This window comes from Callorhinchus milii, unplaced genomic scaffold (genome assembly GCF_018977255.1).
Source record: "Callorhinchus milii isolate IMCB2004 unplaced genomic scaffold, IMCB_Cmil_1.0 Scaffold52, whole genome shotgun sequence".
Classification (NCBI taxonomy): Eukaryota; Metazoa; Chordata; class Chondrichthyes; order Chimaeriformes; family Callorhinchidae; genus Callorhinchus; species Callorhinchus milii.
In genome coordinates this window covers 237,028-248,907 of record NW_024704793.1, presented here as the reverse complement: position 1 = coordinate 248,907, position 11,880 = coordinate 237,028, and the positions used below count along the sequence as shown (strand labels likewise).

Below are 11,880 nucleotides of genomic sequence, written 5' to 3'. Positions count from 1 at the left end.
TTCACAATGTTAGACACAAAGCGATTGGGCCGAACACTCCTCTGGGGAATCTACTGCCTGCACTGAGGACAGGACACAGTTCCTTACACTGTGCCCCAACTCTGTAAAGTACAGGCTCTGCAGAAGTTGTGCCCACAGTCTGCAGTCACCGGAACCGTGTAAAACTCCAGAGAGATTGAACGAGCAGCTTCAGTTCTCATGTTCTCTGGTTCCTGTACGGAAGCCATTTCACCATCAGCTCTTTACTCTGTTTGTTACTTATACTTTTACCCACAAGAGGAAGTGGCCGTGTGGGCGGGACTCACAGATCATCTGCTGTATAAAGCGACAGGCACCTGAAGACAAAGGAAACAGAGATGTTTAGCACATTCTTCAAATTCGTAAGGCAGTCTCTACGAGCGCTTAATAATAATAACAATAAAGGCCAACAACAACAAAAACAACAACATCATATGTGTAAAGCGCCTTTCACGTCTGGATGATGTCCCAAGTCGATGGACACTCAATGTTTGGGACCCGAGCTAGGGTTCGGAATCGGGGAGAGTGGCAGGCGGGCGTGAAACAGAGAGTTAGAAAGCACAGTCGCAGAGGAGGGTGTTCAGATGGGTCTTGAAGGAGGCAAGGGAGGGAGCGAGGATTTGGGACTGCGGCATGGTGTTCCGTAGGATGAGGGCAGAGTGGCAGAATACCTATCAACAGGCGTGTGGCGAGCGAGTCGGGGGGTTGAAGAAGGCCAGAGCACTCTAAGCGCTCACATATAAAGAAAGGACGAGGATCTTGGACAGTATCCTCTGTGTGACGGGAAGCCTGTGAGTAGGGCGAGGATGGGCGTAATAGTGCCACGGACCCTGTACAGGGAGAGGACATGAGATGCCGTGTTCTGGATGATCTGCAGCCGAAAGAGGGAGGAGTTGCGGAGGACGGCAGTCAAGGGGTTTGCATAGCCAATTCTCGTTGCAATGAATAGAAGGAAAGAACAACCATATGTGTAGCCTTAGTGGATGGTTTTGAGATTGGAAGTGAAGAAAATAAAAACAGGAAAAGTTGGGAAAGCAGCTTCAGGCAAAATGGTAAGTTGTTTGATAGCCAAAAATGTTGCGATTAGAGGAACCAAAGAGTAAATGTCTTTCGGAGAAAAGGCATATTATTTCATTGACTGTGATAAACCAAAACAACAATATTTAACATTAATCTTAGTTAACGTTAAAAAAGCGCTGTTATCGTGCATTACATGCACTTCTCCTTTCACAAATTTGTGCTCAACCAATGGTGATCGATGGGAAACCAACTGATTGTCATTTGTCGCTGAGACAATCCTGCCACTGACATCAATGTTTTAAATGTCCTCTTGTTATACATAAAGCTTATTTGTGGGTAATCATGTGTCTGAAGTGAATGTCTGTTACACAAGATGCAATTAGTTGTATTTCGTAACACCAAACTACATGAAAATCGTCGCAATCAGTACACGGTGTTTGCTGAGCATCGATTGCCTTTAATTTCATTTATCACAATATTGTAGGATGACAGTGGAGATGAGTTTTAACACCAGTCAATTATTCTCGATAAAAGTTAGTCAATATCCAAAAACAAACAGAATGTCAAAAGTTGCGTTTGTTCCATCACATATTGCATTATTTTGCACTAGGAATTCTGTTATTTCTGGAGTCCTGTAGATCTGTGGTTAGAGCTTTCGACTTGCAAGCGACAGACCTGGGTTCGGTTCCCAGCATGGCGAAACTTTGGGCAAGATGCTTAATCAAACACACACCTGATAATAATGTCGCAACCAATGAAAAATCATAAAAATGGATAATTCAATCGAGGAGGGTTTGTGGGATATTACTGTACGCGATTGTCTGCCGCCTACTGCCCATATATTCACTTTATAGAATATCCTGTGAAGCGCTTTGAGATGAATGGAAGACGTGAAGAACGCTACAATAATAATAATGATTATAATAATAATAATCCATGCATTTGATTTAGCGCTTCTCAGTTCGGGAAGGCGACCCAAAGCGCTTCACAGAATACACTGTTAAGTGAATTGACTGTATATTTGTGGGCGAACACGGCAGGCAATTGCGCACAGCAATTTCCCACAAACAGACATGGCGCATTGAAGTTTGAGGTGAGAGGAGAGGCGGTGGAGGAGGATTGAGTGGTCCACTGTGTCACAGACGGAGGCGAGACGGGATTTATACCTCACCTTCAATGGCTTGAATGTGGGAGTAGAATGAGATATTTCTTTTTCGGTATCTCCTGTCGTTCATGATTTGTTTGCATTTTCGCTTTTCTTCCAACTGCTCAGAGCCAAATTGGCGCTCTGTCATCGTGCGCAAGTCCGTAGCCAACATAACCAATGTAGAAAAGCTAAGCCCCAGCAACAGCAACACAATTATATTTTTAACGCAGAGTCCACCCAATGAGTCCTCCCACAGGTGTCCTTCCAGATGAATATCATTAAGAATGAAAGTCTGTCTGTACGTCTGTCTGTGTGCCATTCTACATTCCATATCATATCCTTTGGTTGCAAGCGTAGCCACAAAGGCTACAGACAGTAATAAATAAAAATACTATTACAATATTAAATAATTATATGAAAAACATTACGGAATAATATAATTATTTTTAAAAAATATTTACAAATATATTGTAAAATATAGCAAACTGTTTTAATGTATTGATATTATCAAGTTGAATAACTTATAACAGTTTATAACGTATTATATCGTGTAATTATATTTTATTTTATATCTGTTTTATATAAAATCTCTGAAATCTTAATACATATATGTATTCATTTATAAAATTTAATAAAGTAGAGCGAGAGTGAAGCGATAAGAAAGGTGAGAATATTTGCATTAGTTCAAACACTGTAATGATAATAATATAGTGTCCAAATTTAACAATATAGTTACATAGTTATAGTACGACATGAGTCTAATGGTAATACCTGCAATAATTTAAAAACTGTAACACTACACACACACATATATAAGTCAGGAGATAATAATTATTAAGAATAACCCATGTGCCTGATACAAGGCGTTTCCCCCCACCAATCCCACACTCCCACCCCTGCAGACCAACAGAGAGAGACAAACGGAGACAGACATACCGAGAGAGATCGAGACAGAGACGCACTGAGGAAGACAAATAGAGAGGCACAGAGAGAGAGAGAAGGAGATAGAGAGAAACAGAAGGGGGACAAAGAGATACAGAGAGAGAGATTCAGCGAAAGGCACAGAGAGACAGGAAGATACAACGATAAATATGGAAAGAGAGAGCGCGATAGAGTGCACAGCACTGACTAAAATCGCTCAGACCAGGAAATGAGAAGATTCTCCGGGTTGTGGCCTGAAGCGAGAGACTGAGTTCAATCCCCGGCAGGTCAGGGCGAAACCTTGGGTACGTTTCCTTACTCCACACAGAGCCTAATAATAATCCCTCCAAAACCCCCCCAAAAAAACAACATTTTCAATCTACGACTGTTTGTGGGACATTGCTGTGCGCAATTGGCTGCCGCGTTCGCCCACAAACATACAGTCAAATCACTTTACAGTGTATTCTGTGAAGTGCGTTGGGACGTCCTCCCGACGTGAAAAGCCCCATATCAAATGCAAGGTTTATAACACGTCTGTGTGACCAATCAGAAAACATAAAATACACCATTTCACAACGTGTTTTTTGCAACTTTCCTGTTGCATAATTGGCTGCTGTTTCTGCTGTTTTTTCCCCTTCAGGATTCATTTGCTGCCCTTTCGCGTTCTTTGCCTGTCATTTGAGTGTTTTGTCCTGAGGCACAAGGGGTTGGATTCAAGTGCGAGAGAGATACGGACAGAGACGCGGGGAGTGAGAAAACGGATTGAGCTGTGAGCGGGAGTTCGATAGAGACTCAAGGACACAACATGTGAATGATGAGAAAAACAGCAGGTCATTTTGCAACAGGAAAGTGACAGATGCATCATTATGAAATGTTTTTTTTTCATGTCCCGCCTTTGTCACTGAATGTGTTCAGGTCACAGCACTGAGATGTTCGTGGTATTTTGTGGTGTGAGCGGTGTTGACCAGTGCTCGGCTCTGGTTCTGTCTCTCCATCTATCTCGTTGACTACCTCTCTCGCTGTCTCTCAGTCTCTCTCGCTGACTCTCCCTGTCTCTCTCTGTCGCTCTCTCTCTCTCTCTCTCTCAGTGACACTCTCTGGCTTGGGGAGTGCCCCCTGTCTATGTGGCTGAGAGATACAGTAATAGCGTGGGTCAGGATTTGGGATGGACAGAGGCCGTGTCGTGCCCAGAGCTGAGCTCAGTCACTCCGTCATATCATTCTGCTGGATGTTCCTGCCTCTCTGTCTCCTGACTTCAGGTACGTGTCCACACTCCTGAGCTCTCCTATCTCTGCCTTTCACCCCATGGACTAACTTGTGCTGTATGTTGTGTCAGGTAAAGAGAAGGTACTTTCTTTCTCTCTCCCTCTCTCTCTGTCTCTCTCTCTCTCTCTCTCTCTCTCTCTCTCTCTCTATCTCCTATCTCTCCTTCTTTCTCGGTGTCCTGGCTGAAAGGTTTCAATCGCAGTTCATTTCACGGCTGTTTGCGGGAATGTCGCTCTATGCAATTATCTGCCGCGTTGCGCCATAAAACGCAGTCAACAAACTTCACTGTGGACCTTCTGAACCACTTTGAGTCGTGAAAGTCTCTGTGCGAAAGTTAGCATCAGCTATGATGATTGCAGTCTCCTTTGTACTTGCTGATTTGGCTTTGAGTGAGAAGAGGAGAGAGGAGAGGAGGGCACTCGCTCAGTGGTTAGAGCACTCGCTTTGCAATGGAGAGACCTGAGTTCAATTCCAGGCAGAGGGCCAAACCTTGGGCAAGTTTCCTTACTCCACACAGAGCCTAATGATAATCCTTCCAAAACCAAAAACCATAATAAATTGGTCATTTTCAATCAACGACTGTTTGTGGGACATTGCTGTGCGCAATTGGCTGCCGCGTTCGCCCACAAATATAGAGTCAATTCACTTCACAGTATATTCTGTGAAGCGCTTTGGGACGTCCTCCCGACGTGAAAAGCGCTATATCAAATGCATGTATTATTATTATTATTATTATTATTATTATGGTGTCTCACCATCAGGCTGCTGATCAGACCAACCATGGCACTTACTGTTACATAGGATATCAGAGGACTGACTCCTGTCTCCCACAAACAGCCACCAGCCACAACCACCGACTGAATTTACACAGTGACTTTCACTTTGGGAGAACATTTCAAGCTGTTACCTGCTCTGGGACGTTGCCCTGAGTGAGGGGAGCAATGTAAATGCAAGTTGTTATTGTTCAACAGTGAGCGGTTTGTACCCGAGCTGCAGAACGGGATCATGAGGGGTGGAGGGCAGTGAGGGCTGGAGGGTGATCGAAGGTCTGTAGAAGGGGAAGCTCTCTTTCCTTCTCCGTCATCTTTATTTATCTCTCCTTCTCTGTCACTCTCCCTCTATGTGTCTCTCGCCTCTTTTTCTCCCTCACGCTTTCCTCGCTCTTCCTTCCCTTCAACTCCCCTTGTTTTACCTCTTCACTATTTCCTGCATCGATGCCTCTTTTCCCGTCTCACATTGGTTCACTTCTTTCCCTTTTCATCTCCCTCTCCCTCTCTTTCTCTTCCACTCCCTCTCGATCCCTAAATCTCCCTCATTTATCTCCCTCACTCTATCCCTAACTTTTGTGTTGCTCCTTCCTCTCACGCTCCTTCCCTCTCTGTGATGTGCTGCTTATCACAACACTATGTGGAGACCTGTTGCTCAGCTTTTTGAGCACTCGCCTCACAAGTGAGATTTCTGGGTTCAATACCTGGAAGGGCTAAATGTGGGGCAACTTTCCTTACTATACGCACCAGCGTTTACCTCCCAATCAGTAGGAACACAGTTGTTAATTGATGGGCGTATCTATTTTCCGTAGTTAAGAATTGCTTTACATATACATAATGAACCAGTTACACAATCCGTCACTTTCCTTGGGAAAATGTTGTGTGTAATTTGTTGCCATGTTTCGGAAGTAAAACATACAGTTAATTCGACCCACAGTAGATTCTGTAAAGTGCTTTGTGACGCCTCGAATACGCAATAAATCGCTGCAGTTAATATGCGAACAATGATTATTATTAAACAATGTGTAATGTGCTAATGATCACGAGGGGCTGAGTTTGCGCTGTGTGCTGTTTATTCGGTGAGGAATGTTTCTCAGTCTCTCTCACGTTTATCTCCTGTGCAGTCTCTATGAGAAGTGATGAGAGCGAGAGTTATGTGGTGTCTAACGGCTTCAGCTCTGCCTTACTGCCTTGCTCACCTGACGCTGGGAGGGAAAACAAATCCGCTAAATGGTATTGGTACTCCATCTCAGGGAAGGAAGAACTAAACTTGTGTGAGATAACTGAAGACAGCTCTGCGTGTGACGACACTCATGATAAGGACATATCAGTGGCTGATTCCAACGCTTTCCAGTCAGGGGATCTCTCCCTGTTACTCACACCCACAATGAGTCTGGCTGGCGAGTAACAGTGCATTGTTTATAAAAAAAGAAGAAAAAATTGCGTATACATGCATCGTCCATCTGATAGTGTTTCACCGTAAGTTACTGCACAGACCTGACTGATCTCTCGACATGTGTATTTCGCTCTCTCATTCTCAGTCTCAATCTTTTCTCTCAGCCATTCTCTCTCGCATTACATCTCCTTCTCAGTGTCTCTATCTATCTTCCTTACTTTCTTTCTTTTTTTCATATCTTTCTTTCTTTCCTTCTTTCTCGCATTCTCTCCCGCTCTTGCTCTCTCTCAATCTCTCGCTCTCTCTTTCTATCTCTCTCTCCTTTTCCTTCTCTTTGTCTCTTTGTCGCTCGCTGAAGGGCACATATGGTGCAGTGAATTGGGCAGACCAGATACAGATAGAAACGGTGACTGTTCCTGCTGTAAATCATGTTGGAATATGTTTCAGTTAATAGTAGTAACTGTTTGTCCCCACTCTTTCTCCTGCCTCTCTGCAGTGTCTGTGTCTACTGAGATCTCTCTGACCGCAGGTGGACGGCTGGCTCTCACATGTCAAATCTCACACCCTGGTTATTTTAACACCAAACCCACATTTCATGGAGACGGCACAATTAGTTCGGATGAAATTGAGGTACAGTGGACACATGATGGCAATCTGATTTTCGCTGACAGTCGTCACTCTCTGGATTTTAGAAGCTTAAACATCAGCAAACTTGAACTCAAAGATTCTGGATCATATCGTTATACTTTCAAGATAAAAGGTCTCACCCATTCCTTCCAGGAAATTTACGTGACGGTTCGATCAGGTAAGTGTGATCACACTCAACTGTTCACCTGCCATCATTTTCTTTTTCTCCTTTCTCTCTTCCCACTCTCTATCTGTTTCTCCATCTGTCTTCTCTCCAACTTGTCTCTAGGTCTTTCTCCCTTTCTGTCTGTATCTCTCTCTCTTCAGCATTAAGTTTTTTTTAAATTATAAAGTGTTCGATAACGTAGCTACTTATAAGCTTTTTACTATGTGGGGGAATCCAGGACACGGGACATTATCTTAAAATTAACGCAGAGTCATTTACGGGTGAAACTTGCAGCCATTTTGCCACTGAAATAAAGGGCAATGGATATCTGCAACACTCTCTCAACCGCAAAATGCTGTCTGTTGTGGCTGGAACCATTTACATTGTCGAGACGGAGGCGCATAGATGTTTATTAGCTCAGATTATTAAAGGAAAAGGAGCAAGAATGGGTAATTCTAGTTTACGTACAGTTTAGACATAAACTTATAGAATAGCGGAACAGGCTCCATGGGCTAAATGGCCTCATCCTGTTCGTAAGTACCTATCTCCACATCAGTCCTTCCTACTGCTCATCTGCCTGTCCGTCTCTCTCTCTCTATCTGTCCGTCTAACCGAAGAGGAAGATAGATAAAGAATTTGAGTACTTAAGTGATGAACAAATGCAAATGAAGACATGTGTAATCATGCGATAGATGGAAGTGTAAATGGGAGGTGGACAGCCATGTCCAGTCAGAGGATTTTCGATAAACTGCGAGAGGGAGATGGATAGAGTCTTGCAGGTTCATGGGAAAGTCGTGAAGTTTAAGAGTTAGGTGGATGTTCTTTTGGGTGACTCAGTTGATTGATTAAGGTGTGAGCAGGAGATGGGATGAGATATTTGGGAGAGAGGGAATGGATGAATGTGTGAAAGTGAAATGGGTAGAGACTTTTCAGAGTCAGTGGGTGTACTAAGATGTGAGACAGAGATGGATATAAACATGGGAATTTAGGGATGGATTGAGGCGAAAGATGGAGATGGATAGAGAATTTTTTGGATTCAGGGATGGATTGGGCTGTGAGAGAGAGATGGACAGAAATGTGCGGGAACCAGTGGGTGAATTGATGTGCCACTGGGAAATGGATAGAGACTTGAAGAGTTACCAACGAGATTGAAGTGGATGAGGTTGCAAATGGGGATTGAGTAAGCTGTGGAAAGCAGCTGGCTGATGCATTGTTTCAGATCATTGTGCTATTATCTACGACTGAACTTCTTTTCAATTTAATTTTTTAGCTCCCTCAACCATTTCCCCATCTACAATACGGATAACCACAGACGCAAAAGATAAGAGATTGGTAATACAATGTTCTAATGGATTGATGAGCAAGACGGAGACGGATGCAGACTTGATCATTCAACTGGTGTCTGAAGTAAAAGAGGGAGATTGATAGTTGTTAAGAGGATTCAGTGGATTAATTTTGTTTCGAGATGGAGATGGATAGAGATTGCGGGAAATTAGGGGATCGATTGAGATGTGAGAGGGAGCTGGATAGAGTTTAGGAGTTTGGGGATCGTTTGAGATTGGAGAGCTTGCAGATTGAGATTGAGTTATCAGTGGAGAGCAGAGAGGCTCCATCTTTTTGGAGCATCGGCAATCATTAACAATTGAACACTGTGCAATTTTTCTTTTTTTAGCTATGCCAACCATACACTCAACTTCAAAGGAGACGAGCAAAGGAACAAGAGGTAACCGATTAACAATAACACTAACTAATAGATTGCGGTGCACGAATGAGATGGATAGAGATTTGGGTGAGACAGCGGAATTACTTTCTGGATTCAGGGGATTGATTGTGTTTCGAGATGGAAGTGGATAGAGATTTGCGGAAGTTGGATATGGATTCAAGGGCAAGAGGGAGACAGATATAGAATTACCGGAGTCAGCGGATGGATTGAAGTGCAAGAGGGTAATGGAATAAGACTTCGGCAAGTCAAAGGATGGATTGCGGTGCTGGAGGGAAGTGAATATAAGCTGTCCCAAGGATTGTGGTGTGAGAGATGGCTGGAAACATCTGGGAGTCAGGGGACTTACTGTGGTGCAGAGTTAGACGGATTGAGACTTAGGCAGTCAGGGCAACTATTGAGGTGTCAGGTGAAGAGAAATACTTTGTGGTGTCGGGATGGATTGAGCTGCAGGCGGAGTTGGATAAAGGCTTGGGGGAGCCAAGCAATGGAATGAGTGTGAGGAAGTGGCACCTAGAGGCTTTCTAGAATGAGGTGACAGATTAAGTTATGAAATCTGTAGATGGATACAGATTCGGGAATTGAGGGAAGTATAGACTTGCAATAATCAGTTGGATAGAGATTTCGGGGAGTGAGAAGATGGATGGAAATGTAATAGGAAAATGAAAATTGACTTGTTGAGTCAGGTGATAGATTGACGTGTGAGATGGAGATGATTTCAGGAGTCATTGGATAGATTGAAGTGTAAGACTGAAATGAATAACCAATTTGGGGAATCGGGGAATGCACTGACGTACAAGTGGCTGGCAGATGGTGACAGTGGATGGATTGGTGTGCAAGTGGGAGATGGATTGATAATTCCGGGAGCCATGTGATTGATTGTGGTGGTAGGTAGAGCTTAAAAGGCAGACTTGGGCGTGAGAAGAGAGACTGTGGTGTTAGAGGGAGATCGATAATTAAGAGGGGATGTCAGAAGATTGATTGAGTGGTGAGATGGAGTTGGATAGAGATGCGTGGTAATTAGCGGATCCATTGAGGTGTGAGAGGGAGATGGAGAGAGACTTGCCGAGTTTGGGATCGATTGAGGTGGGAGAGATTGCCGATTGAGATTGAGAAATCAGTGGAGAGCAGGGAGTCTGATCCATTGTTTTAGAGCACCTTCTATCATTGAGAATTGAACAAATATGCATTTTTGTTTTTTTTAGCTATCTCAACCATACTCCCAACTTCAAAGGAGATGAGCAATGGCACAAGTGGTAAGATATTAAGAACAACATTATTTAACGAATTGAGTTGCACGACGCAGATGGATGGAGATTTCGATTTGTCAGCGGAATGATTGAGTTTCTAGATGTAGGTGGACAGAGAATAGTGGAAATCAGTGTGTGGATTGAAGTGCAAGAGGGAAATGGATAGAGACTTGAGGGACAGGGGGTGGATTCATGGTCAAGAGGTAGATAGATTGAGACTTCGGAGAGCATTGAATGTATTGAGCTGTTAAGGAGTGTTAAACAGAAACTCTTGGAAGTCAAGGGATGGCATGGCATGTGAGATGGAGATGGACAAAGATTTGCGGAAGTCAGTAGATGGATGAGGTGACAGGGATAAGGATAGATATGTGGGGGATCAGGTGATAGACTGTGGTGTGAGAGGATGATGGATAGAGAATTGAAGTGTTAGGGGATCCATTGAGGTGGGGGAGACTGCAGACTCAGATTGAGTTAGCAGTGGAGATCATCCATAGTTTTCGATCATCTTGTTATGAATAACGATTCTACAACATTTCAATTTACTTTTTTTAGATATCGCAAGCATTCCCCCACCTGCAAATATATGAGTACGGACTCAATATGTAAAATATTAATGAGGGCAATAATTAATAGATTCAGTTGCAAAAGGGAACTCCTGGAGATTTTTGCAGTCACACAATGCATTGAGGTACAAGAGGAAGATGGATGGCGTTAGGTGATTTTTAATGATGGTTATGGATAGAAACTTGCAGAATTCAGGATATGGATTGAAGTGCAAGAAGGAGATGGATAGAGACGTGAGTGTGTCGGAGGATGAATGGAGGTGTAAGATGCAGATGGATAGAGACTTGGGGATACGGGAAATCGTTTGAGTTGCGACAAACCAATGGATAGAGATTTGAGGGATCAGGGGATGGATAAACTTGCGAATGGGATATAGATAGTCATGAGGGCGAGGCAGCGGATTGCTTGAGGTGTAAGGAGTCAGCGGATTGATTGAGGGCAGGTGGATTTAATGTTGTGCAGTCAGGCGATGGAGTAAAGTGTGAGATTATTATGGATATAGATTTTCAATTACTGGATCTATTGAGGTGCAATATGGATATGGATAGAGAAAAGGGTGAGTCAGAGAATGGAATGAGGTTAAAGAGGAAGATGGACAGACACTTGGGCATGGAAGAAGTTGCAACACAGTGGTGGACAGAGCCAGATTGAGTTAGAGGATAGATTAATGTGCGAGAAGGAAACAAATAGACATCTGGGGGAGTCAGGGGATGCATTAAAATGCGAGAAGTCGATAACCAGAGATTTGGTGGAGTCAGGGGATTGACTGACGTGCCATAGCGAGATGGATATAGATTTCACGGTCTTTTGCGATGGAATAGGTGTGACGGGGTGATAGATATAGATTTGAGGAGTCATGTGGATGGATTCATTTTTATGACGGAGATAGATAGGCAAATATGAAGAGTCATGGATGGATTGACGTGCATGTGGGAGATGGATAGGAAATACTCGAATCAAGGGATGGGTTGAAGTGTGAGAGGGAGATGGATAGAGACTTGAGGAATTAGGGGCTGGA

General features: G+C 43.5%; 1 long non-coding RNA gene across 1 annotated transcript; it reads left to right on the top strand.

Annotated features, from left to right (window-relative positions):
• Nucleotides 1-6,188: 6,188 nt before the first annotated feature.
• On the top strand, nt 6,189-10,758 carry LOC103171638. The gene is made up of 4 exons (XR_006085916.1): nt 6,189-6,618; nt 7,032-7,340; nt 9,001-9,051; nt 10,254-10,758. It is a non-coding gene; the product is annotated as an uncharacterized LOC103171638 (long non-coding RNA).
• The last annotated feature ends 1,122 nt before the right edge of the window (nt 10,759-11,880 follow it).